Source organism: Dasypus novemcinctus, chromosome 3, assembly GCF_030445035.2.
Source record: "Dasypus novemcinctus isolate mDasNov1 chromosome 3, mDasNov1.1.hap2, whole genome shotgun sequence".
Lineage (NCBI taxonomy): Eukaryota > Metazoa > Chordata > Mammalia > Cingulata > Dasypodidae > Dasypus > Dasypus novemcinctus.
Window position 1 is genome coordinate 180,875,937 of NC_080675.1, and position 27,256 is coordinate 180,903,192.

A 27,256-nucleotide genomic window follows, 5' to 3' on the forward strand; every position below is an offset into this window, starting at 1 on the left:
CTCTTGCATAATCCAGTTTTCCACATTTGGGTCTTCACAATGTGGACTGAGCTCTTGGGATTTCCCTTCTCCTTTTAGCCTTCTCAGTCTTCAAGTCTTATTCCAACCATGCCTGCTCCACTATGTTTTCTTTCATCCTCTCAGTAGGTTCTTGCCTCTTCCTATCTTTGAATACTCCCAGCACATGTTGCCTCACCTCTTCTGGAATACGCACTCTTCTCTACCTCTGGTCTTGCCCTCCCTAAGGATTATGGACAATAGTGGGCAGGAATTGTGGCCAAAAAAATCTCTGTTTCCTACAGTAGATTGTCAAATGAGCCAATAGTGAAGACTACAGATCATCTTCCTGAAATATCTTAAAAGGCCAGGAAACTGCTCTTCTGTGCATCAAAGCAAAAAGGAGTGAGCATAAAAACAGAATTCCCCACAGCCTCCTTAAACTAGTCTAATTCCTGTGGTGCTGTGTAGAGTGCATGTTCCTTTATCACTACCGATATGGAAAGAACCCTCTGGTCTCATTTCCAAAAGATATTTTGCCATTATGTAATTAAGGTAACTTCAACGAAATGCCAAGAAAATCAGCACACCATGAGATTTTTCCACCTACAGAAACCTGTCTTAATAGTCAAAGAAACAAATGAAAACTGCTGCTATATTTGTGTTTCATTGGAAGGAGACCAGTCGGGATTGGAGGAAAGTCCAAATCTAGACCTTTAAATGTGATGAGTGACCACCAGCTCATATGCGAGATCACCCTGGTCCTGTCAGAGGGTATGGCTGCCCTTACATCTTCACCGCCTGCTGACCAGAGCAGGCGACATTTCCCTCCATTTTATAGGCCAAGAAACTGACGGCCAAATAGGCCAAGGAACTTGTCCAGAATGACATAACTTCTAAGTGGAAGAATCTGGATTCCAACTCCAACCTGCCCCATTCTTCACAATTCTGTTCTACTTTAAGAATAGACCTGTAATTAGAACAGAGTTAAAAGGAAGGGGGGAATCCTTGGGGGAGTTGCTCTAATGAGTAGGTGAGAGTGATTTGTAATTAACATATCAGCAATCTCTCAGTAAATTAGTGCTTCCCTATACAAAGGGGGCTTAAAACTCAAATTCTTTAGGTAAAGCTCTGTGCTTCCTATAAGGAGATGGATTTCTGCTTTCTGTACCTCACTGTGAGTCATCACTGAGGCACTTCTGTGGAGGTGAACATTAATTAGATTTGACTATGCATATCTCATGAAACAAGAAGAATAAAAAGAATTAATCACCACCCTTTTGCCTATGCTATTAATTTAATTAATATGGGGCTGTTTCTCAAGGCGTGGTAGGGCTTTGTTTAAGCAAGACTCCCTGGCTCCCCTGAGCTCCTTGGGGGGGGAAGGCCCTCTGTTTACACCCCTCTACACAGGAGCCCATTGTTGCCTCCAGAGCATGGGAGGTGCTTTTTGGAGAAGCTGTGGTACTGCCTGCATCAGAATCCAGAAAGGTCACTTACTCACTTAATTGCCTTGGCAAGCGTATTAGTCAGCAAAAGGGGCACTGATGAAAATACCAGAAATCTGTTGGCTTTTATAGAGGGTATTTATTTGGGGTAGGAGCTTACAGATACCAGGCCATAAAGCGTAAGTTACTTCCCTCACCAAAGTCTGTAGCCACGTGTTGGGGCAAGATGGCTGTGAGGGTTCAGGCTTCCTGGGTTCCTTTCTCCCTCAGGCTCTTTTATCTCTGGCTCAGCTGCTCTGCTCACTCCACAAGGCCAGCTGTAGACTATCTGGTGAACAGTTCATCCCTCTTCCAGGGGCCTCTGATATGTCTAATGGAATCTTCTCTCTTTCTTCATGGATCTGCTTCTCTGTGTATCATATTTACTTCCTGGGGCTGCAGCATTAACCTATGTCTCCTCTGCCTTGTCATTTTCTCTCTCCTACTGATGTGGCCCAATCAAAGCCCTAGTCATCATTTAATCAAGTAAAAGTGAAACCTGTGAATCAAATATGATCTAATGTACCCAGAGGAACAGACCAATTTACCAACATAATCAGCATTTCTTTTTGGAATTCATCAATAATATCAAACTGCCACAGCAAGTTCTCCTATCTGAAAAGCAGGGATGATAAGGGCTCCTCCCTGGGACTGATATGAAGATGAAATAATACTTGCATGCAGTATAGACTGGATAAAACTACCTATCGTTTTTATTGATAATCCTATATGCATTGCTCTGAATTTGGGAATTAGTGGTAAGAAGGAAAGGAAGGCAGGAAATGAAAGAGGAAGAGAAAGAGAGAGAGAATCGGAAGAATGAGCCTCCTAGAAATCAGTTCTTTCTGGGAAGATTTTAATTTCATTCTCAAAACTCTATTCTTTAGAACCCAAACAGCTTCCTCTGCTGAGTCTCCTTGAAGAACAGTTCCTTTTCCAGGGCTTCCAAAGCAGCTCAGGTTTCCTAGGGCAGCCCCAGGGGTAGCTGCCTGCAACAATGCCTGCCCAGCAGTCCAGCAGCCACTTGAGAAATCTTGAAAGCAGCTCCCACTGACCCCTAACACGTCCAGAGCATGGCCAGCAGCATCAGCTGGGTAATTAGCAGGACTCATGCTGGCACAAAAGATGTGTAATCTGAGTAACAATAACATTAGGGGGAAAAATCAACATCCTGGGGATGATGCTGGTGATCAGGGCACTGAAATTGCTATAATTAAAAGCAAATCAAACACTGCAGTAAAAAGTAGGTCAGCCATCGACTTGGTACAAACTTGATGAGAATGAAAAACAAAAAAAAATAATTGATGATGAAGAAGTTTCTATAACACAGAGCAAGAAATTTGTTGGAATTCTACATGATCGTATCTCCATACAATGCTGGGTGTTAACCTCATCAGAGCAGGGGTAGCTCGTACATATTCCTCCAAGAGTGGGATTTCAGGGTGTAAGGGTTGATACAATCCAATTCTTAATTGATGCTGACTTTGTTTAAATAACAAACATATTGACTCAAAGACAAGCTCAGCCTTTTCCTTGTCTGCTGACAACTTCCATAAAATCTAGAACAGGGAGAATGGGTTTTCTTTTTCTCCTAATTGTTTCATCTTTAGCCCTAGTGAAAGAATATGTTCCTTATTTTATTAGAGAAGTTGAAGGTTTGAGGAATAATCATGCAGAAAATATAGGATTCCCATATATGAGCCTATAATGAACAACCTGAATTGGTGCGGTACATTGTTTACAACTGATGAAGGCACAATTTTATGGTAGTATTACTAAGTATAGTCCGTGGTTTAACTTATGGTTCACTGTTTATGTGGTGCAGCTCCATGCATTTTTTATTTTTATTCTAGTAACATATCTCCAACCTAAAATACCCCTTTAAACAACATTCAAATATATAATTCATTCTGTTAATTACATTCACTATGTTGGGCTACCATCACCACCATCCATTAACAACCATCACCCCAAATAGAAATTCTATACATTTTAAGTTTTAATTCCCTACTTCCTATTCCCACCCTGTCCACTGACAGCCTATGTTGATTTTGACTCAATGAGTTTGCTTTTTCCAATGATTTCATATCAGTGAATATGTACAATACAATTATTTTCCTGTTGTGTCTGGCTTATTTCACTCAACATGGTGTCCTCAAGTCCATCCATATTGTCATATGTATCAGAACTTCATTACGTTGTATGCTGAATAATATTCCATTGTGTGTATATACCACATTTTATTTATCCATCTATTGATTGATGGGCATTTTGGTTGCTCCCATCTTTGGGCAGTTGTGAATAATGCTGATATGAACATCAGGGTACAAATATCTGCTCAAGCCCCTGCTCTCAATAATGTTGGGTCTATACTAAGAGGTGGGATTGCAGGGTCATATGCTGATTCTATACTTAACTTTCTGAGGAACTGCCAAACTGTCTTCCATAGTGGCTGCACCATTTTACATCCCCACCGGCAACGTATGCATATTGCTTTCTCCACGTCCTCTTCAACACTCACAATTTCCTTTTTCTTCTTTTTTAAACAATAGCCATTCTACTTGGTGTGAAATAATATCTCATTGTTGTTTGGATTTGCTTTTCCCTAAAGGCGAATGATGATGAGCACATTTTCATGTATTAATTTGCCATTGCTATATTTTATTTGGAGAAATGTCATTCAAGTCATTTGCCCATTTTTAAAAATTGGGTTGTTTGTCTTGCTGTTGAATTGTAGGTGGATTTATCAGAATGTGGTTTCCAAGTATTTTCTCCCCTGTGTAAGGCTGTCATTTTTTTCATAATAAACTTCTTTGAGGCACAAAAGTTTTTAATTTTGATGAAATCCAATTTACCTATTTTTTTCTTTTGTTTTTTGAGATTTGGGTTTAAAGTCTAAGAATTAGCCTAATATATATTCCTAAAGACACTTGCTTACATATACTTCTAAGAGTTTTAAAGTTTCTTGCCTTTGTATTTCGGTATTTGAAACACTTTGAGATGATTTTTATTAATGGTGTGAGGTGGTAGTCTACCTTCATTTTCTGAAAATGGAGATCCAGTTTTCCCAGCATCATTTGTTAGATCATTCTTTCTCAACTGAGTGGTCTTTGTTGCCATATCAGAAATCAGTTGGTCATAAATGTGAAGACAGATTTTTGAGCTCTTATTTCAGTTCCATTGGTCTATATGTCTTCCCTTGTGGCAGTACCAAGCTGTATTCATCACTGTGGCTTTGTAACCAGTTTTAAGATAGGGAAGTATAAGTCCTCCAAATTTATTCTTTTTCAAGATGACTTTGGCTGTTAAGGGTAACTTATCTGTCCATATAAATTTGATGGTGGGCCTTTCCATTTCTGCAAAGAAGGTTGTCGGAAATTTTTATTAGGATTGTATTCAATCTGTAAATCGCTTTGGATAGAATTGAAATAGTATTTAGTCCTCCAATCCATGAAGATTTGTATAGGTCTTTAGTTTCTTTTAGCAGTGCTTTGTAGTTTTCTGTGTAAAAGTCCTTACAACTTTGGTTAGAGTTATTCCTAGACAGTTGATTCTTTTACTTACTATTATAAATAGAATTTTTTCTTGATTTCTTTTTCCAGTTTTCATGACTAATGTATAGAAACACTACTGATTAGGTGGCATTGTTTTTGTACCTGGACCCTTTGCAAAATTCATTTATTATATCTAGGAACACTGTCATGGATATTTTCAGGATTTTCTGCATATAGGATCATTGCATCTGCAAATAAAGTATATTTCACTTCTTTCTTTACAATTTAGATGACTTCTATTCTTTTCGCTGCCTAAATGCTCTGGCTAGAACTTTCAGTACAATGCTGGAGAACAATGCTGACACTAGGCATTCTTATCTTCATCCTGGTGTCAAAGGGAAAGCTTTCAGTCTTTCACTATTGAGTATGATGATAATGTGGGTTTTTTGTATTTCCCTTTATTTCATTGAGGGCATTTCCTACAATTCCTTGTTTTCTCAGAAGCTTTCTTTTAAGATGGGTGCTTGATTTTGTCATGCCTTTTCTGCATCAATCGAGATGACCATGTTTTTGTGGGCTTTTTTTTTCCATTCTGTTAATATGTTGATTATATTATTTGATTTCCTGATTTGTACCTCCCTTGCATGCTTAGACAAATCCCACTTGATCATTGTATATAATTATTTTAACATGCTGTTGGATTTGATCTGCTAATATTTTGTTGGGGATTTTTGCATCTATATTCATAAGAGATATTGGTCTGTAATTTTCTTTTATTGTGATATCTTTATCTGGCATTAGTAGGAGGGTAATGTTGGCTTCATAAAATGAATTAGGGAGTGTTCTGTCCTCTTTAATTTTTCTAAAGGGTTGAGCAGTATTGGTGTTAGTTCTTCTGGGAATGTTTGGTAAAATTCTCTTGTGAAGCCATCTGGTCCTGGGTTTTTGATTACTGATTCATTCTCTTCGTTAGTTATAATTTTGTTGCGATTTTCTATTACTTCTTTTTTTTTTTTTTAATATTACATTAAAAAAATATGAGGTCCCATTCAACCCCACCGCTCCCAACTCCCACTCCCCCCACAGCAACACTCCCTCCCACCATCACGACACATCCACTGTACCTGGCAAGCACATCTCTGAGCATCACTGCACCCCATAGTCAACGGTCCACATCATAGCCCACACTCTCCCACGCTCCATCCAGTGGGCCCTGGGGGGATCCACAATGTCCCATAATTGTCCATGAAGCACCACCCAGGACAACTCCACGTCCCAAAAACGCCTCCCCATCTCATCTCTTCCTCCCATTCCCCGCACCCAGCAGCCACCATGGCCACCCTTCCCACACCAATGCCACATTTTCTCTGTGGACATTGGATTGGTTGTGTCCATTGCACATCTATGTCAAGTGGGGGCTTAGATTCCACATGGATACTGGATGCCCTCCTCCTGCTTTCAGTTGTAGACACTCTAGGCTCCATGGTGTGGTGGTTGACCTTCTTCAACTCCATGTTAGCTGAGTGGGGTAAGTCCAATAAATCAGAGTGTAGGAGCTGAAGTCCGTTGAGGCTCAGGGCCTGGCTATCATATGGTCAGTCCAGAGATTCAGATCCTAAATCAATGTAGGTAGTTTGAATGTTTCTAAGAATTTGCCCATTTCACCTGAAATAAGAACAAGGCCTAGAGCAGCACTGTGCTTGGGAATCTCCTCCTGACAGCCTTCATGTTACTCAAATGTGGCCAGTCTCAAAGCCTAACTCAGCATCTAAATGCAATGCCTTCCCCCCAGCGTGTGACATGACACCCGGGGATGAGCCTCCCTGGCACCGAGGGATCACTATCAACTAACAACAGATAATGCAACTGGAAAATGATCTTGAATTGAAGGTTCGATGCGGATCAGTAGAATATCCCTGTCTACGTAGAATAATATGACTTTAAAATGCTATTTGACCTACTGTAAGGGGGAAATAGAAAGGAGAAATGAGTTTATATGGCTATGAGTTTCTAAAAAAAAAAAAGAGTCTGGAGGCTGTCAGAAGGATTTCCCTTATGCACAACTGAGCAGAGTCTAAGAGACAGATAAAGTAGATACAATCCCCAGGTATTGGTTCCTTTGAGGGCTAAAGGGACCCACGGGTTCTACGGTCATGGCAGATAGGGTTCACTGCCATGTCAGATGGCCCTTCTATGGAGCTGGTGTTTCTGAGTGATGAAATTGGACCCAGAGGGGATCTCTTTTCATAAGACTATCATGCTACTTTACTGGAATTGTAGTTGGTATTGGGGTTTAAGATATATTTAAGGGATTGAATCTTTTTACTGACAATATGATAGCCAGGCCCTGAGCCTCAACAGACTCCAGCTCCTACAATCTGAATTATTGGACTCACCTCACTCAGCTAAGATGGAGTTGAAGAAGGGCAACCACCACACCATGGAGCCTAGAGGGCCTACAACTGAAAGCAGGAGGATTGCATCCAGTAACCATGTGGAATCTGAGCCTCCTCCTGACATAGAGGTGCAACGGACACAATCAATCCAAGGACCTCAGAGAAAAGGTGGCAATGGAGTGGGAAAAGTGGACATGGTGGCTGTTGTGTATGGGGAATGGCAGGAAGAGATGAGATGTGGAGGTGGCTTTGGGACTTGGAGTTGCCCTGGATGGTGCTTCAGGGGCAATCACCGGACATTGTAAATCCTCCCAGGGCCCACTGGATGGAATGGGGGAGAGTGTGGGCCATGATGTGGACCAATGACCATGAGGTGCAGAGATACCCAGAGATGTACTTACCAAATGCAATAGATGTGTCATGATGATGGGAGTGAGTGTTGCTGGGGGGGGGGGGGGGGGAGGGGTGCGGTGGGGGTGGTTGGGTCGAATGGGACTTCATATTTTTTAATGTAATATTTTTACAAAATCAATAAAAAAATCAAAAAAAAAAAAAGAATTTGCCCATTTCATTTAGGTTTTCAAATTTGTTCATCTACAGTTGTTCATAGTATCAGCTTATAGTTCCTTTTATTTCAGTGGTGTCAGTAGTGATGCTTTCCATTTCAGATTTTAGTCATTTGTGTCCTCTCTTCTTTTCATCAGCCTTGCTAAATATTTATCAATTTTATTGATCTTTTCAAAGAACCAAATTATGGTTTTATTAATTCTTTTTTTTTTTTCTAATTTTTATTTCAACTATCTCCACACTAATTTTTGACATTTCCTTCTGTCTGTTTTGTTTGTTTTTTTGGGGGGGGGGCAGGGATTTAGTTTGCTCTTCATTTCTAATTCTTCTAGTTTTTAGGTTAGTTCTCTAATTTGAAAATCTTTCTTCATTTTTACTTTAAGTATTTAGAACTAAAAATTTTCCCTCTCAAGGTTGCCTTTGCTGCATTCTATAAATTTTGGTATGTTGTATTTTCATTTTCTTGCACCTCAAGATATTTCCTAATTTCCCTTGTGATTTCCTCTTTAACCCATTGGTTGTTTAAGAGTATGTTGTTTAGTTTCCACATATGTGTGAATTTTCCTTATCTTCCTCTGTTATTGACTTCTGGTTTCATTCCATTGTGGTTAGAGATGATAAATTGTATAATTTCAATATTTTTGAAATTACTGAAGCTTGTTTGTCACCTAAGATATATTCTATCCTGGAGAATGATCAATGTGTACTGGAGAAGAATAGGTTTTCTGTTGTTTTTGGATGAAGTGCTCTATATATGTCTGTAAAGGTCTGGTTGGATTAGAGTATAATTCATGTCTTGTATTTCTTTACTGATCTTCTGTTTAGCTATTCTGTACATTAGTGAAGCTGTGTATTAAATCTCCTACTATTAATATATGTGGCAGTTTGAGATTATTTTATGAATCCCAAAAAAGAAAGATTGTGTTTGTAAACTAATCTATTCTTCTGAATGCGATACTCTTTTATTGCATTCAATTCAGCTGAGGTATCTTTGATTAGATTAAGATTAGGGCTTTTTGATTTGACTACATCACTGGACACGATTCAGGTTGAATCTCTACCCCCTCCCTGGGTGGACATTCACACAGAGAGACACACACAGAGGAAGAGAAAGCTCTGCCATTTCTGAATCTGGGGCCCTGGAGAGAGAGAGGATCCATTCACCTGATAGTCTGCTCTCTTGGGAAGAGAGCAGAACAGCTGAGACTGATATAGAAGGCCAGAACAAAACGAGCTTGTGCCAGGAGAGAGAGGACTGGCAGCCCAGAGGGGAAGGAGAGACCAGGCAGAGATCGTCAACCATCTTGCTTCAACACATGGCAACTGGCTTTAGTGAGAAAGCAACCTTGAACTGGACTTGGTTCAGCCTTGTAACTGTAAGCTTTTACCTCAAATAAATATCTTTTATGAAAGCCAACACATTTCTGGTACTTTGCAAACTAATACGATATAGAAACATCAATTTCTCCCTTCAAATCAGTCAGTTTTTGCTTCATATAGTTTAGGGGTCTGCTGTTAGGTGCATATATAGTTAAAATTGTTACAAATTCTTGTTCAATTGATTGTTTTATCTGTATATCATAATGATCTTTGTCCCTCAGAATGATTTTTGACCTAAAGTGTATTTTATCTGATATTATTGTAGGTCCCCTAGTTCTTTTTTTGTTACTACTAGCATGGTATATATTTTTTCCATCCTTCCACATTCAACCTATTTATGTCTTTGAATTTAGGTTGAGGTCTCTTGTAGACAGCATATAATTGAGTTGTACTCTTTTTTTTTTTTTTGTCCATTCTGCCAAGATTTGTCTTTTGTTTAGAGAATTTAATCCATTTATATTTAAAGTCACTACCGTTAACACAAGACTTTCTTCTGCCATTTTCTATTTAGTGTTTTAAGCCTTATGTCTTTTTTGTCCCTTGCTTCTTCTGTTAATGCCTACTTACATATTTATTTGTTTTCTTGTATTGTACTATATTGAGTCCCTTCTCATTTCTACCTGGATATTTTTTTCACATATTTTCCATGTGCTTACAATGGAGTTAAAATTTAAAATTTAACATCCTAAATATATAACAATCTTATTTGATTTGATACCAACTTGATTTAAATAGCATACACATACACCATCTATATACTCTTGTCCTCCCACAATTTTTTATACTCGTTACAAATTATACCTTTCTATAATATATTTCCAAACCCATAGATTCATCACCCTTTTATTGCATTTTCATTTTAGCAGCTGTAGGAAGTAAGAAATGTAGTTACATGCCAAAAAATTATACTTCTATAGTACTGGCATTTATAAGTACCCAAATGGTTATCTTTACTTGAGTGTTTTATTTCTTTATGCACCACCATGTAGTGTCCTTTCTTCAATTTTGAAGAAATTGCTTTAGCATTACTTGTTCAGCAGGTATAGTGTTGATGAATTCCCTCAACTTTTGTTTATTTGATAGTGTCTTAACCTGCCCTCAATTTTGTAAGAAAATATTGCCAGATATAAAATTCTTGGTTAGCAATTGTTTTCTTTCAGAACTTTAAATGTTTTAACCTATGTCCTTCTTGCTTCCATGTTTACTAATGAGAAATCTGATCATAATCTAATTGAGACTCCTTATATATAACATGATGCTTTTCTCTTGCAATTTTTTTACAAACATTTTTATTATTATCTTTTTTTTAAAGATACATGGATCACACAAAATGTTACATTAAAATATATAAGAGGTTCTCATATACCCCACTCCCCACACCTCCCACTCCTCTCACATAGACAACTTCTTTCATTAGTGTGGTATATTCATTGAATTTGATGAGTACATTTTGGAGCATTGTGACACAGTATGAATTATAGTTTATGTTGTAGTTTACAACTCTCCCAGTCCATTCAGTGGGTTATGGCAAGATATATAGTGTTCTGCATCTGTCCCTGCAATATTATTGAGGACAACTCCAAGTCCTGAAATTGCCCCAGTATCACACCTCTTTTTCCTTCTCCCTGCCTTCAGCAACTCCCAAGGCCACTGTCTCCACATTAGTGATATAATTTCTTCCATTGCTAGTGTCACAGTATTTCTATAGTAGAATACCAGTAAATCCACTCTAACCCATATTTCTCCATCCAGAAGATGCTGGGATGGCAATGTCCACTCCACCTCTAAATCAATAAGGGACTTAGATCCCACATGACTGATGGATGGAATTCTGCTTGCAGCTAGAGACTTTCTCAGTTCCCTGGTGTGGTGGTTTACCATCCTCACGTCCCTGTTAGCTGACTTGTGTAGATCCAACGAACTGGAGAGTAGGTGTTGCAACTCTGCTGAGGTTCAGGCTCCAGCTGGCACATGGCCAGTCCTGAGATTCAAGTCTCCTGAGCATACACCAACCCCAGCACCATCCACAGGTTCAGTAAAAGTGACAGAAGAGGGATGTGTAGCAAAGTCACATCTGAGTCCCACTCCATCACACTTAGGAGCACAAATTCCAAAGTAGCACCCACTGGAAAGGCACTGAACTCCAGAGCCATCTTTTATGACTGTAGGGTCTGATTGTCTCCATAGCCCTCTGGAGCACCCCTACCTGGGGTTGTATCTACTTTGACTGTCTTTTCTCTTGCACTTTTCAGTGCTCTCCCTTTATCTTTTGTATTTGTCAGTTAGATCAATGGGCTTCTTGAATATGCACATTAACCTCTTTTACTAAGTTTGGGAAAGTTTTCTACCTTTATTTCTTTGAATATTCCTCTGCCTCTTCCTTCTCCTTTTATGACTCCCATAATATGCATATTTGTACACTTGGTGGTGTCCCAGAAGTTTCTTGGGATACTTTCACTTTTTATAATTCTTTTTTCTTTCTGCTCCTCAGCCAGACTCATCACAGTTGTCTTATCTTCAAGTTCACTGATGCTTTCTTCTTCCACCCCTAATGTGATCTCAAAACTCTCCTGCTAAATTTTCATTTCAGTTATTGTGGTCTTCAACTCCAGTAGTTTTGTGTAGTTCCTTTTTAAAATTTCTCTCTTTAGTAAGATTCTTATATTGTTCATTCATTGTTTTCCTTATATGCTCTAGTTCTTTCTCTTTGTTTTTCTTAATCTCTTGAGCATTTTAAAGATCATTTTAAAAATCTTTGTCTTGTATGTCCATTGTCTGGTCTTCATCACTGATCCTTCTGGATTTTTATCCTCCTCCTTTACATGAGCCTTCATTTCCTATTCCTTTTTTTTTTTTTTTTTTGTCTTGCAATCTTTTGTGGCACATGGTACATTTTAATATTTTTGAATGTTAACTCTGGGTTTATTCCCTGAAATGTCTATTTCTTGAATATGTAACCAGCTGGTGATATGACAAAGATTTTCTTGGTTGTCGTCCCTCCTATCAGGAAGGACTTCCCAAGGCAAATGCGGAGTGCAAGTTTCTCCTTGTCTTTTCTGGGCCTGTGTATTATCCTGGGCTTGTACTTGATAGTGGCCTTAGCAGTTGCTCCCTTTACAGGAGTTTTAATGCCCCTTTTTCTCCCAGGAAAGAGACCACCTTTCTCTCCCTGGTGTTATACTGCTGTACTTAAATCAACAAGCATTTGCTCCAGGCCATCCATCTCAATTGAAACTTACACTGTGTATTAGTCAGCCAAAGGGGTGCTGATGCAAAATACCAGAAATTGGTTGGTTTTTATAATGGGTATTTATTTGGGGTAGGAGCTTACAGATACCAGGCCATAAAGCCTAAGTTACTTCCCTCCCCAAAGTCTATTTCCATGTGTTGGAGCAAGACGGCTGCCAACATGTGTGAGGGTTCAGGCTTCCTGGGTTCCTCTGGGCTCAGCTCCTTTGTTTTCTCCACAAGGTCAGCTGTGGACTATCAGGCGAACAGCTCTGTCTCTCTCCCTAGGGTTCCAGCTTAAGACTTCAGCATCAAACTCCAGCATCAGAAACCCTCAACTCTGTCCTTTGCCATGCCTTTTTTCTGTGAGTCTCCACCCACCAAGGGGCGGGGATTCAACGCCCTAATGACATGACCCAATTAAAGCCCTAAATCATAACTCAATCAGGCCCAGGCACGGATCAGATTACAAGCATAATCCAATATCTATTTTTGGAATTCATAACCATATCAAACTGCTGCATGGTTATACTCCAGAGGCCTGTCTGAGACTCTTCTTCAGGTGGTCAGCTTTGAGAATAGACAGATAGGGTTAGAGTCTCAGCTCCACCTCTCATTACCCAATTTACCTTGGGCAAGTTCTTTATTTCCTGAGGCCTTGATTTCCCTTTCATAATTCATATATAATAATAGATGAAATAAAAAGACCAGTGTGTTGCCAGCAGCCAATGAATGGAAGCTATTCGTGATTTACTCGTATTTCTAGGAACATTCCTTTTTCTCTAGTCCTAATTTTTTTCCTTTCTGTGCAGGTCCAGCTGATTCCAGGTGTCAGAGTCAGAAAAAGCTCCTTGTACTTGTGAGGAGAGAAAAAGAAATTTCTTCACTGTCCATTCGCCTGTGCTATGACCGTAAGATACCCAGGAACAGAAAACTGGAGTCGAAATGGTTGCCATGTCAGCTAGTAAAGCTCCTGGTGCTCAAACCACACACACGCTGCTCAGACTCACAGATCCAACCACTGCATTCCATTCTCCGGTCCCCTCAGCCTGCCCGTTTTGTGAAAATGTTTATTGGTTCACAGTTAATTCCTCCTGGAGGAAGGAGAGGCTATTTTTTAATGAGTGTCTAGTTCAGCTTTGTTTGCTTTGATTCTCTGCCTCATCCCAGTCATTTATGATGAAGGGAAACTTTTTTTTTTCCCCCCTGACAGTGGGAGGGGATGGGGGAGGATGTGAGAGACAGATTCTCAAAACTTCGCTGGAACTCATTTGGTGAGGAGAGAGAAAAAAGCAAATAACCAAAGGCATTTAAAAATATCCCACAGGAGATAATTTTACAAAAATAATTACTAGATGAGAATGTTTAGCATTTCACTGAGCTCCTATCTGTGAAGGTCTGAATGCATACTTCATGTTTTCAGAGGTGCTAAATTTAGGGACCCCTTAGAGAAGGGACCAGATTCCCACAGCCAGACTCTCCCATGCTATCTGTGGGTGAGACCGCGGAAGCATAAAGGACCAGCTCAAATTCAAAAGACGCCGTGTTTGAGACACGCTCTTGACTTTTATCCTGAATATAATACTATAATCACTTTGGCATTCAAAACATTTTTTCTTGTATAAGCAATACTGTTGTGTTTTCTTGTTTTACTCTAAGCTTTATCTGACAACATCAAACAAAAATTTAAGGGATCTCCAGACTTTGTGTATCTTTAGGCATGTTGTTGTTGTTTTTTTTTACCTTGGGGGCCAATTCCTCAAATGTGTTTTCTCACCTTTTATTTCAGGACTTCCTTAGCCTGGATTCCTCAGAAGGAACCTTTGAAAGTTGATATGTGTGCAAATGGTCTATCGGGGAAGTGTTCCCAGAAGAGCCTTGTAAGGAAGTGGGGGAAGCACAACAGGAAAGAGGAAGAAAACAAGCAAGCTTGCAACTTCAGGCGAAGTTTTAGCCCCAGCCTGACCCCAGGGGGGGCTCAGGACTGTGAGTTAACTCGGACTTTGTTTCCAAAGGAGGAAGGAGGCTGGGCTGTCAAATTCCCTACATCTGTCCTGGGAGGTCAATACCCAAGTACCCTCAGCTCTCTGAACTTGAGTCAGGAGGTTCTCTGAGGAGTTGTGGGAACTTGTTCTAGAAACAAAGGAAGAATGAAGTTGGGAGAAGGGTACACTGAAACTGGGGTTGCCAGATTTAGCAAGCACAGAAAAATATGGCATGGGACACACATTTAAAATAAATTATTACTTGCTGTTGATCTGAGATTCAAATTTAACTGTGTCCTATATTTTATCCAGCAATCCTAACAGCCCCGGGCGGTGAGCTGACAGCTCAAAGCCACGCTCCACATCTAGATCGGGCTGTCAGGCGGGACTGTGATGGTGCTTCCGGCCATGCTCTCCACCAGCACTGATGTTATTCTTACATAATAAACTTCTTATTGAATTGCTTTGAGATGAATAATTTTGGAAAAGGGAATTACACTTTTTATGGACTTGAGTGGAATTTTTGTTATAAAAGTGTTTCTCCAGCTTCCTTCCTGTTTTTGTCCCTGATACCTTTCTTTCTTGGTGGCTTTGGCCCCCAAACATGACCCACTTCTCCAGAGACCACCAAAAGCTCCCCCTGGATATGCTGAAGCGGCTAGTAAGATGGGCAATCAATAGAGGGACCTGGAACCTGGCAAGAAGTCCACGTGGACATCAGTAACCCCAAGGTGGCTGCTGGAAGACTCCCCTCCCCCCCGCCCCCAAGATTCTGCCGCTCAGAAGAAAACTTCCTCTGGAAGCCAGGAGAAGCCTGGATATTGCCCCAAGGATTTTATCATTGGGCCTTCATGGGGGGGTTGATGGGTGGGATGATCAATCAAAACAGCAAACAGCTGGAACTCCTCCCCTGCCATTAGCAAAGGGGTGGGATAATTAACAGTTCAAAAAGCAGGCGCAAGACCGGAATTCTTTTCTTGCCTTTGGACCCCTGTTCCTGCCCTCTGTGCCCTGCTCCCGCCATTTTTCCCCTGCCATGGCCACCTCGCAAGTAAAACCCGGGCATTTATCATCTATAATGAGGAATTGCAGTCTGTGAACCAGCCCGCTCTATCACTTTTCAACCCCTTCCTCTCTGCCTGGGACCCCTGATCTGTTATTTTCTCCCATTTCTCTTCCCTCCCTACCTGAATAAATTACTGGCCTCGCTCACCCGACGTGCTCTTGAAATTCATTTGTGCAGCATGTTACCTAGACAAAATCCAGTCACAATGCCCTTTAAAAATGAATTCGCCCAGGTCTGAGCGTCCCTCCTTCTAAACCTACAATCTTGGGACATTGTATCTGCATTAAATAGACAAGCGGCTGTTACTCCAATTGTTTTGTAACAAGATACCGAACATAGGTGCACCAAAGTGACTAGAGAGGAATGGATGGAAAGGAAACATATCATCAGTCAGACCAGCTTCCCTTTAAAATGTTTTATTTTGAAATATAGTCATAGGAAATTGCAAAACAGCAGAGAGTGGGTCTGTGTGTCCTTCTGCACCTGCCCCCATGAGCCCATGTTACCGAGCTCAGTACAACGTCCAGCTGGGGCAGCGCACCTCCTGATGGTCTGGTAGGGGTGGGGCTCACACTCCCCCCTCGCTGTCTGCCAGCACTGCCCTAATCGTGGGGCAAGGTGCTCATTACTACCCTGCTGCCTTCACTGTCATCTAGGGGGCTTCCAGTCAAAGCCTGGGGACCTACAGGTGCCCCCTCAGGACTGGTCCACTACAGGGTTGGGAGGTGCTGCGGGATTTTTCTGTGGAATCGACTGGATTTATTTGGTCCTCTGACTAAAGAAGGCAGGCTTTCTTCCGGGTTTTTTTGTTTTTGTGCTTGTTTTGTTTTGCTTTGCTTTGCCTGTGTCCTTTGTCGTTTCTGGGTTGCCAGCTTCTCCAGCACACAGCTGGGGGTGTATGAGGTAAAAAGAAATTCTAGGGAACTCACCACTGCATCATTCCTTGGTTCTGAGTCCCCTAGCAGGTCTGCCTGCTTCTGGTCATCTGCCAGGGCCTTCTTTGGTTTGCTGTTACATAAAGTCCAGGGATGGGATTTTTAGATGCACTTAGTAGGACGCAAGTATGTCTACTCGTCATCCTGTCCTGGAAACGGACGTTCCCAGATTTTTTCTATGCTTAAATATTTGATTGGTCCAAGAAGGTAAATCTTTTCTTTCTTTTTTTACATGCACTCCATCAAAATTGAGTATAGTATCGAATGAAGCTGTAAAAAGCAAGCATTTTAAAAATAACTACCAAGGCATTAGTTATTGGAGCAAATAATAATCTTATTTTAAATAAAGAAAACAAAATAACGAGGCCATTGCTGGTGAAACAGAGCCCACAGCTCACATCTTGGCTTGCTGCCCCCTCCTCCAACTCCCGTGACTTTTATAGTTAATCCGGATATATTTAGCATCAAGGATGCGCCTCACATTGGAGCGAGCGTAGGGAGACCTAAGGAAATGGGAAGCTTCTAGCCAGGCTCTCTTATGTTGTCATGGTGACGGCAAAGGAAGTTGGAGAGTGCGCATGAAAGCCTGGGATCTTTTCTAAAATGAGCCATGCGGGCAGCTTCTCATTTCCACCCCCCTGCCTTCTACTGCCTTGAGTCACTGCACAGATCCCCACGACAGCCAAGACCAGGGCAACTGTGCCCAGTGGACCTCTCTTAGCAAGAGTTTCTACCAAGGAGTGGCAAGGCAATTCCTACAAATTCCTTTGCACTAAATATATCTCCCAATCTATAGAGCAATTTAAAAAGTTAACCAGTCTTCAATGTAGCTATTGATTCAAATGAGAATCAACAAATGTTAAAATCCTTAGAGTAAAGGTTGTTGGAAAACAAGGTGCCAAAGAATCCTTGCAGAGATAGCTTGTTGATTGCAAAAGGACAACGTGTCTTTAAGACGGAGGACCTGCCACTTACCACCTGGGACAACCAGATGGGATGTGTCTGCTGAGATGCAATGTGAAGTCCACCGCATTTCTTTTGAAATATTCTAGCTAAAAATTGTCTAACCTGTATCTAAAAAAAATCATCTAGACAGAATTTTCAGTTTTCAGAAAATAGTAGGACTGGAAGGGCACATTAAATGTCCAACCAGGAACAAAGCCTATAAATCCAGAATGTTGGCTACTGTTCAAGACAACTAGCTCAGACTTTTAAAAATGTCAAAGTCATGAAAAAAAAAAAGGAAAGGTACAGATTGTTCCAGATTAAAAGAGTTTAGAGACTCATAAAAATCAGAGGTCATGAGTAAACTTTGAATGGATTATGATTGAGGGGGAAAGCACTTTAAATGACATTTTGAGAACAATAGAGTGAAATTCAATATGGTCTAGATATTATATGACATTAAAGAATTATCACTAATTTTCTAAGGTGTGATAGTACTTTGTAGTTAGGTAGGAGAATGATCTTATTCTTAGGAGATGTATACTGAAATATTAAGGGTTAATGAGGTATGTATTATATCCAAATGGCATACATATAAAATATGACAATATTAGCAATTGTTAAATCTACTAGGAACAAGGTTACAGCAAACTGTGGCCCATATGCCAAATCTGCCTGTCTATTTTCAGTCAAAAGCTAATAATAGATTTTATATTTTTCAATGAATGAAAGAAAACAAGGGATTACTAATATATTTGGAATATTAAAATTATGTGAGATTCAAATTTCGATGTTCATAAATAAAGTTGTTTTGGAACAAAGCCGTGCTAATTATTTGCATATTACCTATAGTTTATTTTGCGGTGTCATGGCAGAGGTCAATAGTTGGGGCAGAGAGGCTGTACGGCCTGCAAAGCCTGAAATATTTCATGTTCAGCCCTTTGTGGAAAGCTTTGCCCACCCCTACCTTGGAAAATATGTGGATGTCTATTGTATAATTTTTCAACTTTCCTGTATTTTGAAATTTTCCATCATTAAACAATTAGCTTCACAATCAACCTGTGAGGTTATCAGGGAAAGTATTTTTCTAAACCACACATTATACGTAACAAAGTGGGGGCTCCGAGCCCCTGGGTAAAGTGACTTTGCTGAAGCGCCACTGCGGCGAGGATCGCGGTGGACGTGGCCATGTGGACCCCTGAGGCCCCGGCCCGCTCGTCTTCACGCTGAGCTCCTGTTGAAACCATTCCAAAATGCAGGTGTTTCCCAGCTGAAGTTTTTAAAACCATATTCGTACCATATTGATTCATGTTCAAAAAAACCCATTGCTGCATTATTTGGCAGACTTTATGTAGGTTGGCTGTGCCATTTACAAGAATCACACCCTTACAGGGATGATCCTCTTTGCTACAAAGTTGCAGTGAATTTAAATTTTAAAAATCAGTCATGATACGCTCACGTCTTGCCACTGGTACTGTACAGTGTTTGTACACTTTGAAGAGTAATTTAGCACCATCTCATCAGCTCACATAGCCCAAAACGTCAGTTTCATGTCCTGAGTAACGCACAATTGGTACACAATTATAAAGGTATAAAAATGTTCATTGAGGCATTGTGTGTAATCGTGAGAGGATGGAGGACACCTCACTGCCAACCAGCAGAAAAAAGATAAGTAAATCATGGCATATTATACAATTAAAATGACTTGACCAGATATAAATATATCAACCGAGATAAATCTCGAAAACATAAAGTTGAGTTTTATAAGGCAAATATTAGAACACAATTTATAGTACGAAACCATTTTTTGTAAAATATAAACTCACTAAATACTTCTGTATATTATTTATGTGTATATGTGGACGTGTGCATAGTTGATTCTCATTTATGGTAATTATATTCTATAAAAGTCATTTCAAACATTGTATTTCTGTTTGGAGATGCCGAGTTCAGTAAATATTGGTGATTCACTAACATTGAACTCATGGCCAACAGCGTGGTAACGTGTGCCAGAATTAAGCTTATGCAGCACACGTAATTTCTCTAAAAGGCACATCACAGCCTTCTTGTACTCGGAAAACTGGACAAAACCTCAGCACTACACGTGGGGGCCATTTTAAACAGTAAAGTCAGAAACAAAAAGTACAAAAATGTGAAAAGTGTGTCAGTAACTATCCCACAGAAAGGGCACTTGTTTACAGGACGAGAGTTGAAACAGGAAGACGGAGTATCACTTGTTTGACCCCTGCTGGGAAAGTGAACCTTGGGAGATTCAAAATTTTTGCCACTCTGCGTAAATTTCAATCATCACTGCACATGACTGAAAATGACAGTGAAAGCACTCTGAGTATTGGCTTTAAGGTTACAAATAAATGTTAGCGAGTAGACAAATTCACAAATACGGAATCTGCAAATAACAAGAATTTTCTGCGTGTGCCTGTGTATATATGCATCTAGTGTGTGTGTGAGTATTTAAAGTATAAAAACAAAAAAATCATTGTAGTTGTTACCTCTGGAGAGGAAGGGAGGAAAATTAATTCTTGAAAGAGAGAAATAGAGAAGTTCAAATTAATATATTATGTCAGTCAATTCTATTGTTCTATTTACTTTAGGGTGATTTTTTTTATTTGAAAAGAAAGGAAGACCTTGATACTGAATAATAGTCAACATCCAGTCCTAATTTTAAAAGTTAGCAAAATAGAACAATAGTTTTACAACTTTCCGTGCTGGATTTCTTCCACCTGTGTCTCCAGTTCCATGCGCACCCTTCTGTGCCTTGGGAGCTCCCGACGTGGATGTCCTTGTTGGCTTCTGGTTGGATTTAGCCAATGGCAGGAGTGCAGGTTCCAGTGCAGATGTACAGAATGGGAAGGTAAAAAGATGGGGTATTGATTTTCTTCCACACCTGCCTCCCTACTGAAGCTCCACTCAGGTGATTCTCTGCCTAGAATTCTTTCTCCCCACTTCCTGTTGCTGTGCTATCTTCTTGCCAGTTCAGACCTGGGGTGCCTCGGGGTACCAGAGGTCCCACTTTTCTAATCCCAACACATTCCATCCCCACTTGATGTTTTACCAAATCCCTGGCCACACCTTTACAATTAGTCCCTTTTTAAATTCACCTGCAATTACCAATTTTAAGACAGAAATACAGTACAGATATACAGTTTCACCACTACTATATATCACTTTTTCAGAATGTTCTAGCCAATGTAATCTCATAAGAGAAACATGTGACATAAAGATATTGGAAAGTATGTGACAAAGTTATCATTATTTACAAATGATATAATTACATATTTACAGTATTAAAGAGAAATCAGCTAAAAAGATTAAAGAAACATGGCACTTTACCAAATGGATTATGAATTAATATAAAAACTAATAATTATAAACAAATGACAACCATTTAAAATTAATGGAAGAAAAGATATGAACAAAGATTTTACCATGGATCACATGTGAGCTCACCCATAATTTAAAAACCAACTCAAATTATAATGTGACAGATTCCAGTTCAAACAAAAATGGAGTAAGCTCATTACACCTCTGATTATAATTAAAATCTCTGGACAAAATGCAAAAAGTAACTGAAGATCCTGAAAAGTAAACAAAAGCAGGTGGATTGTGGAGGTGGTCAAAACTTGAGAAATAACCCATATATGGATTTGACTCCCATATAATTTTCCTCTTATAAGGCTTTGAATTGAGAACATGTCCCAGTTGTGGATCCCTATATCTACTAAAGAAGCTAAAAAATCTTATAGAAATGCCATCATTTTGTCCAAAGGAATCATGAAAAGTAGACTTTGTGTTATGAAGATTGTGGGGAGTACTCCCTTCTTTTTTCCAGTGTTTTCTTCCCTTGGCGTTTTGTCCCATCTTAAGGTCCCAAACATGGAGCTGCAGCTGGAGCAGTGTCCTAGGCACCGAAACATTAGAAGATTATACCAGGAATGTGAAGCTGGTTCAGCATATATGACAAAGGACTTGTATCCAGAATATAGAAGGAACTGTCAAAACTCAATAAAAAATAATCCAATGATGAATGAGCAAATTTTTAAAATATACACTTCACCTAGGAGATACATGGATGGAATCTAAGTATATGAAAATACGCTGAACATCATTACTCATTAGGGAAATTTAAATGCAAATTAAACCACAATGAAATACCACTACACACTTAATAAAAAGGCTAAAATAATATTTTTAAAAATATCAAATACTGATATAGATGTAGAGAAGCAGTACTGTTATGTATTGCTAACAGGAATGCAAAATGGTATAAACACTTCAGTAACCAGTTTGGCAGTTTCTTATAAAGGGAAACACATACTCACCGTACAACACAGCTATCCCTCTCCCCAGTATTGACCAAGATAAATAAAAATGTGTTTTGTTTTGTGTTATTTTGTAGTTTCAGGAAAACAAGCCTGCAAAAGCTTTTGTGGCTTACTGACAACTGCCCCAAAGTGAAAACGACCCTCCTGTCTTGATGACTTGTACGCCCACAGGGGGGTATTTATATGATGAAGCACTGCTCAGCAATAAAAAGCAAATTACTGATACATGCAACAACATGAATTTATCTTAAATGGACCACATTACGTAAAAGAAGCTAAACTCAAAAGCCTTCATGTTGTTTGATTCCATCAATACAGCATTCAGGAATTGGCAAAATTATATTTACAGAAAACAGATTAGTGTGTGCCAGTGGCTGAGGGTTGGAGCAGATGTAAACTACAAATGGGCAACATGAAGGGTTTTATGGGCAGATAGTGGAACTGATCTGCATCTTGATTGCAGTGGTAGTTATGCTACTGTGTTTGTTTTAAAACCCACTGAACCATCCTAAAAAGAGTAAAATTTATTATATGGAAATAGAATCAATAAAATTTTAAATAAAATAAAAATGTGAAATCTTTTCACGCCTCAATTATAAAAATTAGTTTGAAAACTCTGTTTTAGCAAAGGATTAAAGAAATAGACACTTTCATACCCTGGTAGCTTGCAGGTAGGAGAGGAATTTGCACAATATTTTTGGAAAACAATTTTGCAAAAGCTATTAAAATATGTATGAATGCTCTTAGATGCAATAATTCTTCTCCTGAAAATTAGTTCATTTCCATACCTCTAAGCAAAAACACACAAGGATGTCCACTTAACAGGTATACATATGAAGGTTTTGCATGTATTAACACATGAATAGAATCTATAAGATTATTATTGTAGTTACAGCTGAAGAATAAGACTGGCGGGTAAGAGTAGGAAATCTAGACATATGTGTTTTAATTTCTACTCTAGTGTATGATCTCTTTTAAAATTTTACCAAAAAACATTTGTATTTCTTCTATAATTAAAAACCCAAACAACTGAGGTGGACACAAATTAATATGCAGTGTGATAGGAAGGATGAGCTGTCAGCATTTAGCCAATTGCAGGACTCCAAATTCTAAGTTAAGATACACTTTTGGAGAACTGTAGTCCAGTAAATTGCATTGCACCATCTGTTTCTGGCTCCCCATCAAATGAAATGTGGTGTCTAAAATAGTCTCTCTGTTTAATAAGTGTAATTTCATCACCTAAGGCTGTGTTCTTTTTGTCATCGTGTCGAGTAACACAGTCCCCTCCTCCGTGTTCCGAAGCCAGCGTTCTCCACAATGGGTATTATAATGTCATACTTTATTATCAACCCGCTGTTTATAACTTTTTGAAGGAAAAAACAAAAACAAAAACACCTGCTGTGTATTCTCGGTTCAGCATCTGTGATGTCGCTCTATCTCCCAGGACCCGCAGCCCCAGCACATTATTCCAGCCCAGGAACGCGTGAGCCGTGGCCTGGATTGTCTCTGAATTTCCAGCGCTGTATCCCCCAAGTCCGCCTTCCATTCTGTACCCAGAAGGCGCTTTCTAAATTGTAAATACTTCATACATCCATGGTACTCCTGCTGGAACTGCTGCAGCGTGTCCCCATTGCCAACTACAGTGCTTACAGAAGCACTTGGTCTCGGTCTTCTGCCCCATCCCTCGTGGTCACATGCACCCTCACTCAGGCTCCGCGGAGTGGAACTTCCCAGCCACAGCCTCCCCGGGAGGTCAGGGGCACACTGCTCCCTCGTTCCCTTCCACCAACCACTTTAATCACCAGGTTCCTTTCTTGATCACACTAAGCGAAGAGACCCTCCTATTTATTATTTATCAGCCTGTGCTTCCATCCATCATTTTACTAAAGGTATGCTGCTGTCATCCATTTACTTGTCTGACTTCCCACCTCGGATGGAAGCGCCATGGTCTAAGGCATCTTTCTATCTCCTGTGCACAGCACGGGACCTGAAATAGAATCAACATTCGAAGCATGTTTGTTAAGCAAGGAAGGAAACACTCTCTGGTGGTCATTTGTTCAGTTCTTCAGTTGCCTAGGAGTCATTAACATGATGGTTATTTGAACCATCATATTTCCATCCATAGAAATACAGGTAGCCATTGATTAGCTGACCCCTTCTTCACCCACATTACCCTTTTTAGAGAAAGAAGGAAATGAAACAAGTTGGGTTTTGGATTAAAGTTTTCTTTGGTCAAGAGACAACTGCATGGGTATGTCTCCAGGTAATAGACAAATTATCTGCTTTTGTAGTAGTTGTCGTAAAAACTATCTTGGGCTTTTTTCGCCTTCCGGTTGTGCCTCCCTGCTCTTGTTTATTTTGTTCTGTATCAGCAACTTTTTATTAAATAAAATTAGGGCATGTCTCAGATGAAAACATGAAATGTTTGGTGTTGGTGAAATCTCAACTAACCACAAGTGTGTTAGACAAGTATGGTGAGGATCACCAGCCACTAACTAAAGCATGTAGGTGGGTTACGCATGAGGAAACCCAGGTGCAGATAGGAATGACAGGGGCCATTGCTTTTTAAAAAGTAATAACAAAGAAAAAAGATCCAAATGATGGGAGGATTTAGGAAATGGCAGACAGAGATGGCCCTGCTCCATGCCACCTGGTCAGATGTGAGAGATAGCAATCTCCCTTATGCCAAGAAGAGGCTGAGACAACCATCGTACATACTTCCCACCCACTGTCCAGTTTTGGGAATCATTTTCCTCCCTCATCAGAGGAGCGCAATGAAGTTCATGGAAGTTAGGAGTTTGTTAAGGACCTGGCAAACCAGGGCAACAGCCAGGCTCACCCCAGAGCTCTGTGGCCCCATGCCACTGAACTGTCCTTGACCTGCCCCTCCTGTCCCTGCAGATGATATAAGGCGTGGGTGTGGGTGTGTGTTATGCGGGAAGGGGTTGCTGGCCCCTTGTAGACACAAAGCCTTTGAATTGACTCAGTCCTTTCCCTTCTCTTAGACCAGGGTTTAGCCACTCTGCAGAAAGTGAGCATCTCCATCTCCTGCCAGGGCAAGGTGGGTACATTGACACATGCCCCTGCCCACTCAGCCTCTCAGTCTTCACTTCCAGCTGTTGGAGACCCTTGTGGGCAGGCAAGTGGCTGGCTCCACCCTAGGCTGGTTCAGCATCAACTCTGACCCAAGACCTGTTCCATGACACATTCTCCCTCCAGGTTCCCCAAGCACCCCGCAGCTCATGCTCTAAGTGAGGGGAGCCAAGAGGGCCTCCTTCACTTGGTCTTCGCTGCCTGACAGTGAAGCCCAAAGATTCTGCTCCAAAGACCTCACCCAGGGCAAGGTACATAGCGAGCTCTCCGCAACCTCTACTAAATGGAAAACACGGTGCTTCTGCTCAGCAATTTCCATTTCTATCTTAAGACTGTCTCTGTTTAGCTCATTTAACATTTAGATGAATGTTCCACGGAGCTTAGAGGCAACAAAGGGAAGCAAATGTCTGGGGTCATGGTTTTCCTGATTCATTGAATATTATGAAAATTCATATAGCTGATTTAAAATGTAGTATTTTTGGTCTTCTTGAAACTACAAGGCACAACTCTTAAAACACTGGATTTTCCTTATACCACTGAATTTTCTACTCAAACAATAAAGGTTTCTGTATCCCAGGTTTGTCTTTAAAATAATCTGTGGTATACAGTACCTGGAGCACGGTCCAGCTATCTAACTGTAAGAGCATCGTCTTCAGAGGATCCAGAGTTCTAGATGTTTTGACTCATCCTTGTTTATATGTAGTTAGTGCGCCAGGGATTGTCTTCATGGGATCCAGGGCTCTGGATACTTTGGATTGTCCTCATTTACATTTAGAGCACCCATTAGATGTCATCTTGAGTGTGTTGTGCAGCCAATCATGAACAGCAACTCCCAACATTTGCAAAACCCCTCATTTTTTACAGAAGACTTTCACATACAGTTTTTTTGTTTGTCACACAAGCCTGATAAGGTGGATAAGAACATGTCCCTTCCAAGGTGTCTGAAAAACTTGGACAGTCAATGGTCAATAAACTGAAAGAGAAGGCACCCTCAACTTTCTTCCTACGAAGGGGCCTCCATCATCTGGCACAGGCAACAGTGGAGAGGCAGGGTCTCGTGTCCTGGTTTCCTGCTAAGGAGCATTCATGGCATCTACCACTGAAAGCAGCAGCCCCTTACTACCCTGCTGAGAACACCTAGATGCCTGTTTCCTGGCAAGAGTGAGCGCTGCCTGAGGACGGAAGCAGGAAGCAGCAAACTGTTAGAAGGGTCTTCCCAGGTGTGTGGGAACCCACATTCACACTCACATCCCAGAAAGCCAGCCTCCACATGCACATTTCTTTTGTTTACAATAAACATATATATATATATATATATATAAAAGACTCAAAAGCACATTATTAATAATTAAATTAAACTGTGACCTAACTAGCAAGCTCATGAGACCCTGGCCTTAAGCAGCCTGCCTGCATAGGAGAAGCAATTCCATCCTTCCACTATGTTCTGGTTTTGTTTCGGTAGTTTGCTGTTTTTGCTGTAATTATATATCTGCAAGGAGAGATCACATATATTGTATGCACATTTGGAGGAAGAGAAGTTGAGGGTAGGCTAGAGTTTCATCATGTTGATGTTTCTCTGAGCTTTTTATTTATGCACACATACCAATTAATCCAAGTAGAGTTGACCTTCCCTGAGTTGGTGATTGTATCTCTAGTTCTGCTACTGAAAAGTTAAATAATATGCCACCACATGACTTTTAAGAAAATGTATCATCCTGTTTCTCTTCTGCTTATTCCATAAGGTCTAAGGAAACATTAGTCTAGGGACAACTTGGGGTAGGGTCTGACTCGTCACAGATGAGCACAATCAGCCCTTAGTCCAGAGAATGAAGCCTGAGTGAAAGAGTACAGCTCTCCTCCCCACCAAGAGCAACTGTCCTGAACAAAGGAAGGAAGAATGAAGGATGTTGGGTGGGGGTGGGGGTGGTACAGTTTGGAGGAGAATGGAGTTAGGTGGCAAGTGCTGGGTTTTGGGCAGGAATGTCTCCTTGTCGTCCCCTGAAAAGGAACGAACACAAGTGGACTTAATTAGGGCTCATCTTCCCTCCAAATGGGCTCCCTGAGATAGGCATGTACGTGCCCTTATGCCAGAGTGCTGTAACTGACTGTCGAGGATTGAGTCGTGTCCCCCAGAAAAGACATGATCAAATCTTAGTCTGTGTGGCTGTGGGGGTGAGCCCACTTGTAAATAGAGCTTTTGAAGATGTAATTATTAGTTAATAATATTTTAATTATTATTATTTAATTCACAAGACTGGAGGCCTTATAAAGAAAGGAAATTTGGGTACAGGTGGTAGTAAACTCTAGAAATCTGGAGAAGCCAGAAGTCAGAGAAAGCTA

The 27,256-nt window shown here is 40.3% G+C and overlaps 2 long non-coding RNA genes across 2 annotated transcripts in view; one reads left to right on the forward strand and one right to left on the reverse strand.

The window, feature by feature from the left end:
- The first annotated feature begins 13,366 nt into the window (after positions 1–13,366).
- LOC131276141 (uncharacterized) lies at positions 13,367–14,819 on the forward strand. Its single transcript, XR_009183617.2, has 2 exons — positions 13,367–13,460; positions 14,339–14,819. It is a non-coding gene; the product is annotated as an uncharacterized lncRNA (long non-coding RNA).
- A 1,186-nt stretch (positions 14,820–16,005) lies between these two features.
- The window catches only part of LOC131278072 (uncharacterized), a 37,343-nt gene continuing 26,092 nt past the window's right edge, over positions 16,006–27,256 (reverse strand). The window contains exon 2 of the long non-coding RNA XR_009185253.2: positions 16,006–21,399. This is a non-coding gene — a long non-coding RNA (uncharacterized lncRNA). The remainder of the gene's footprint in view (positions 21,400–27,256) is intronic.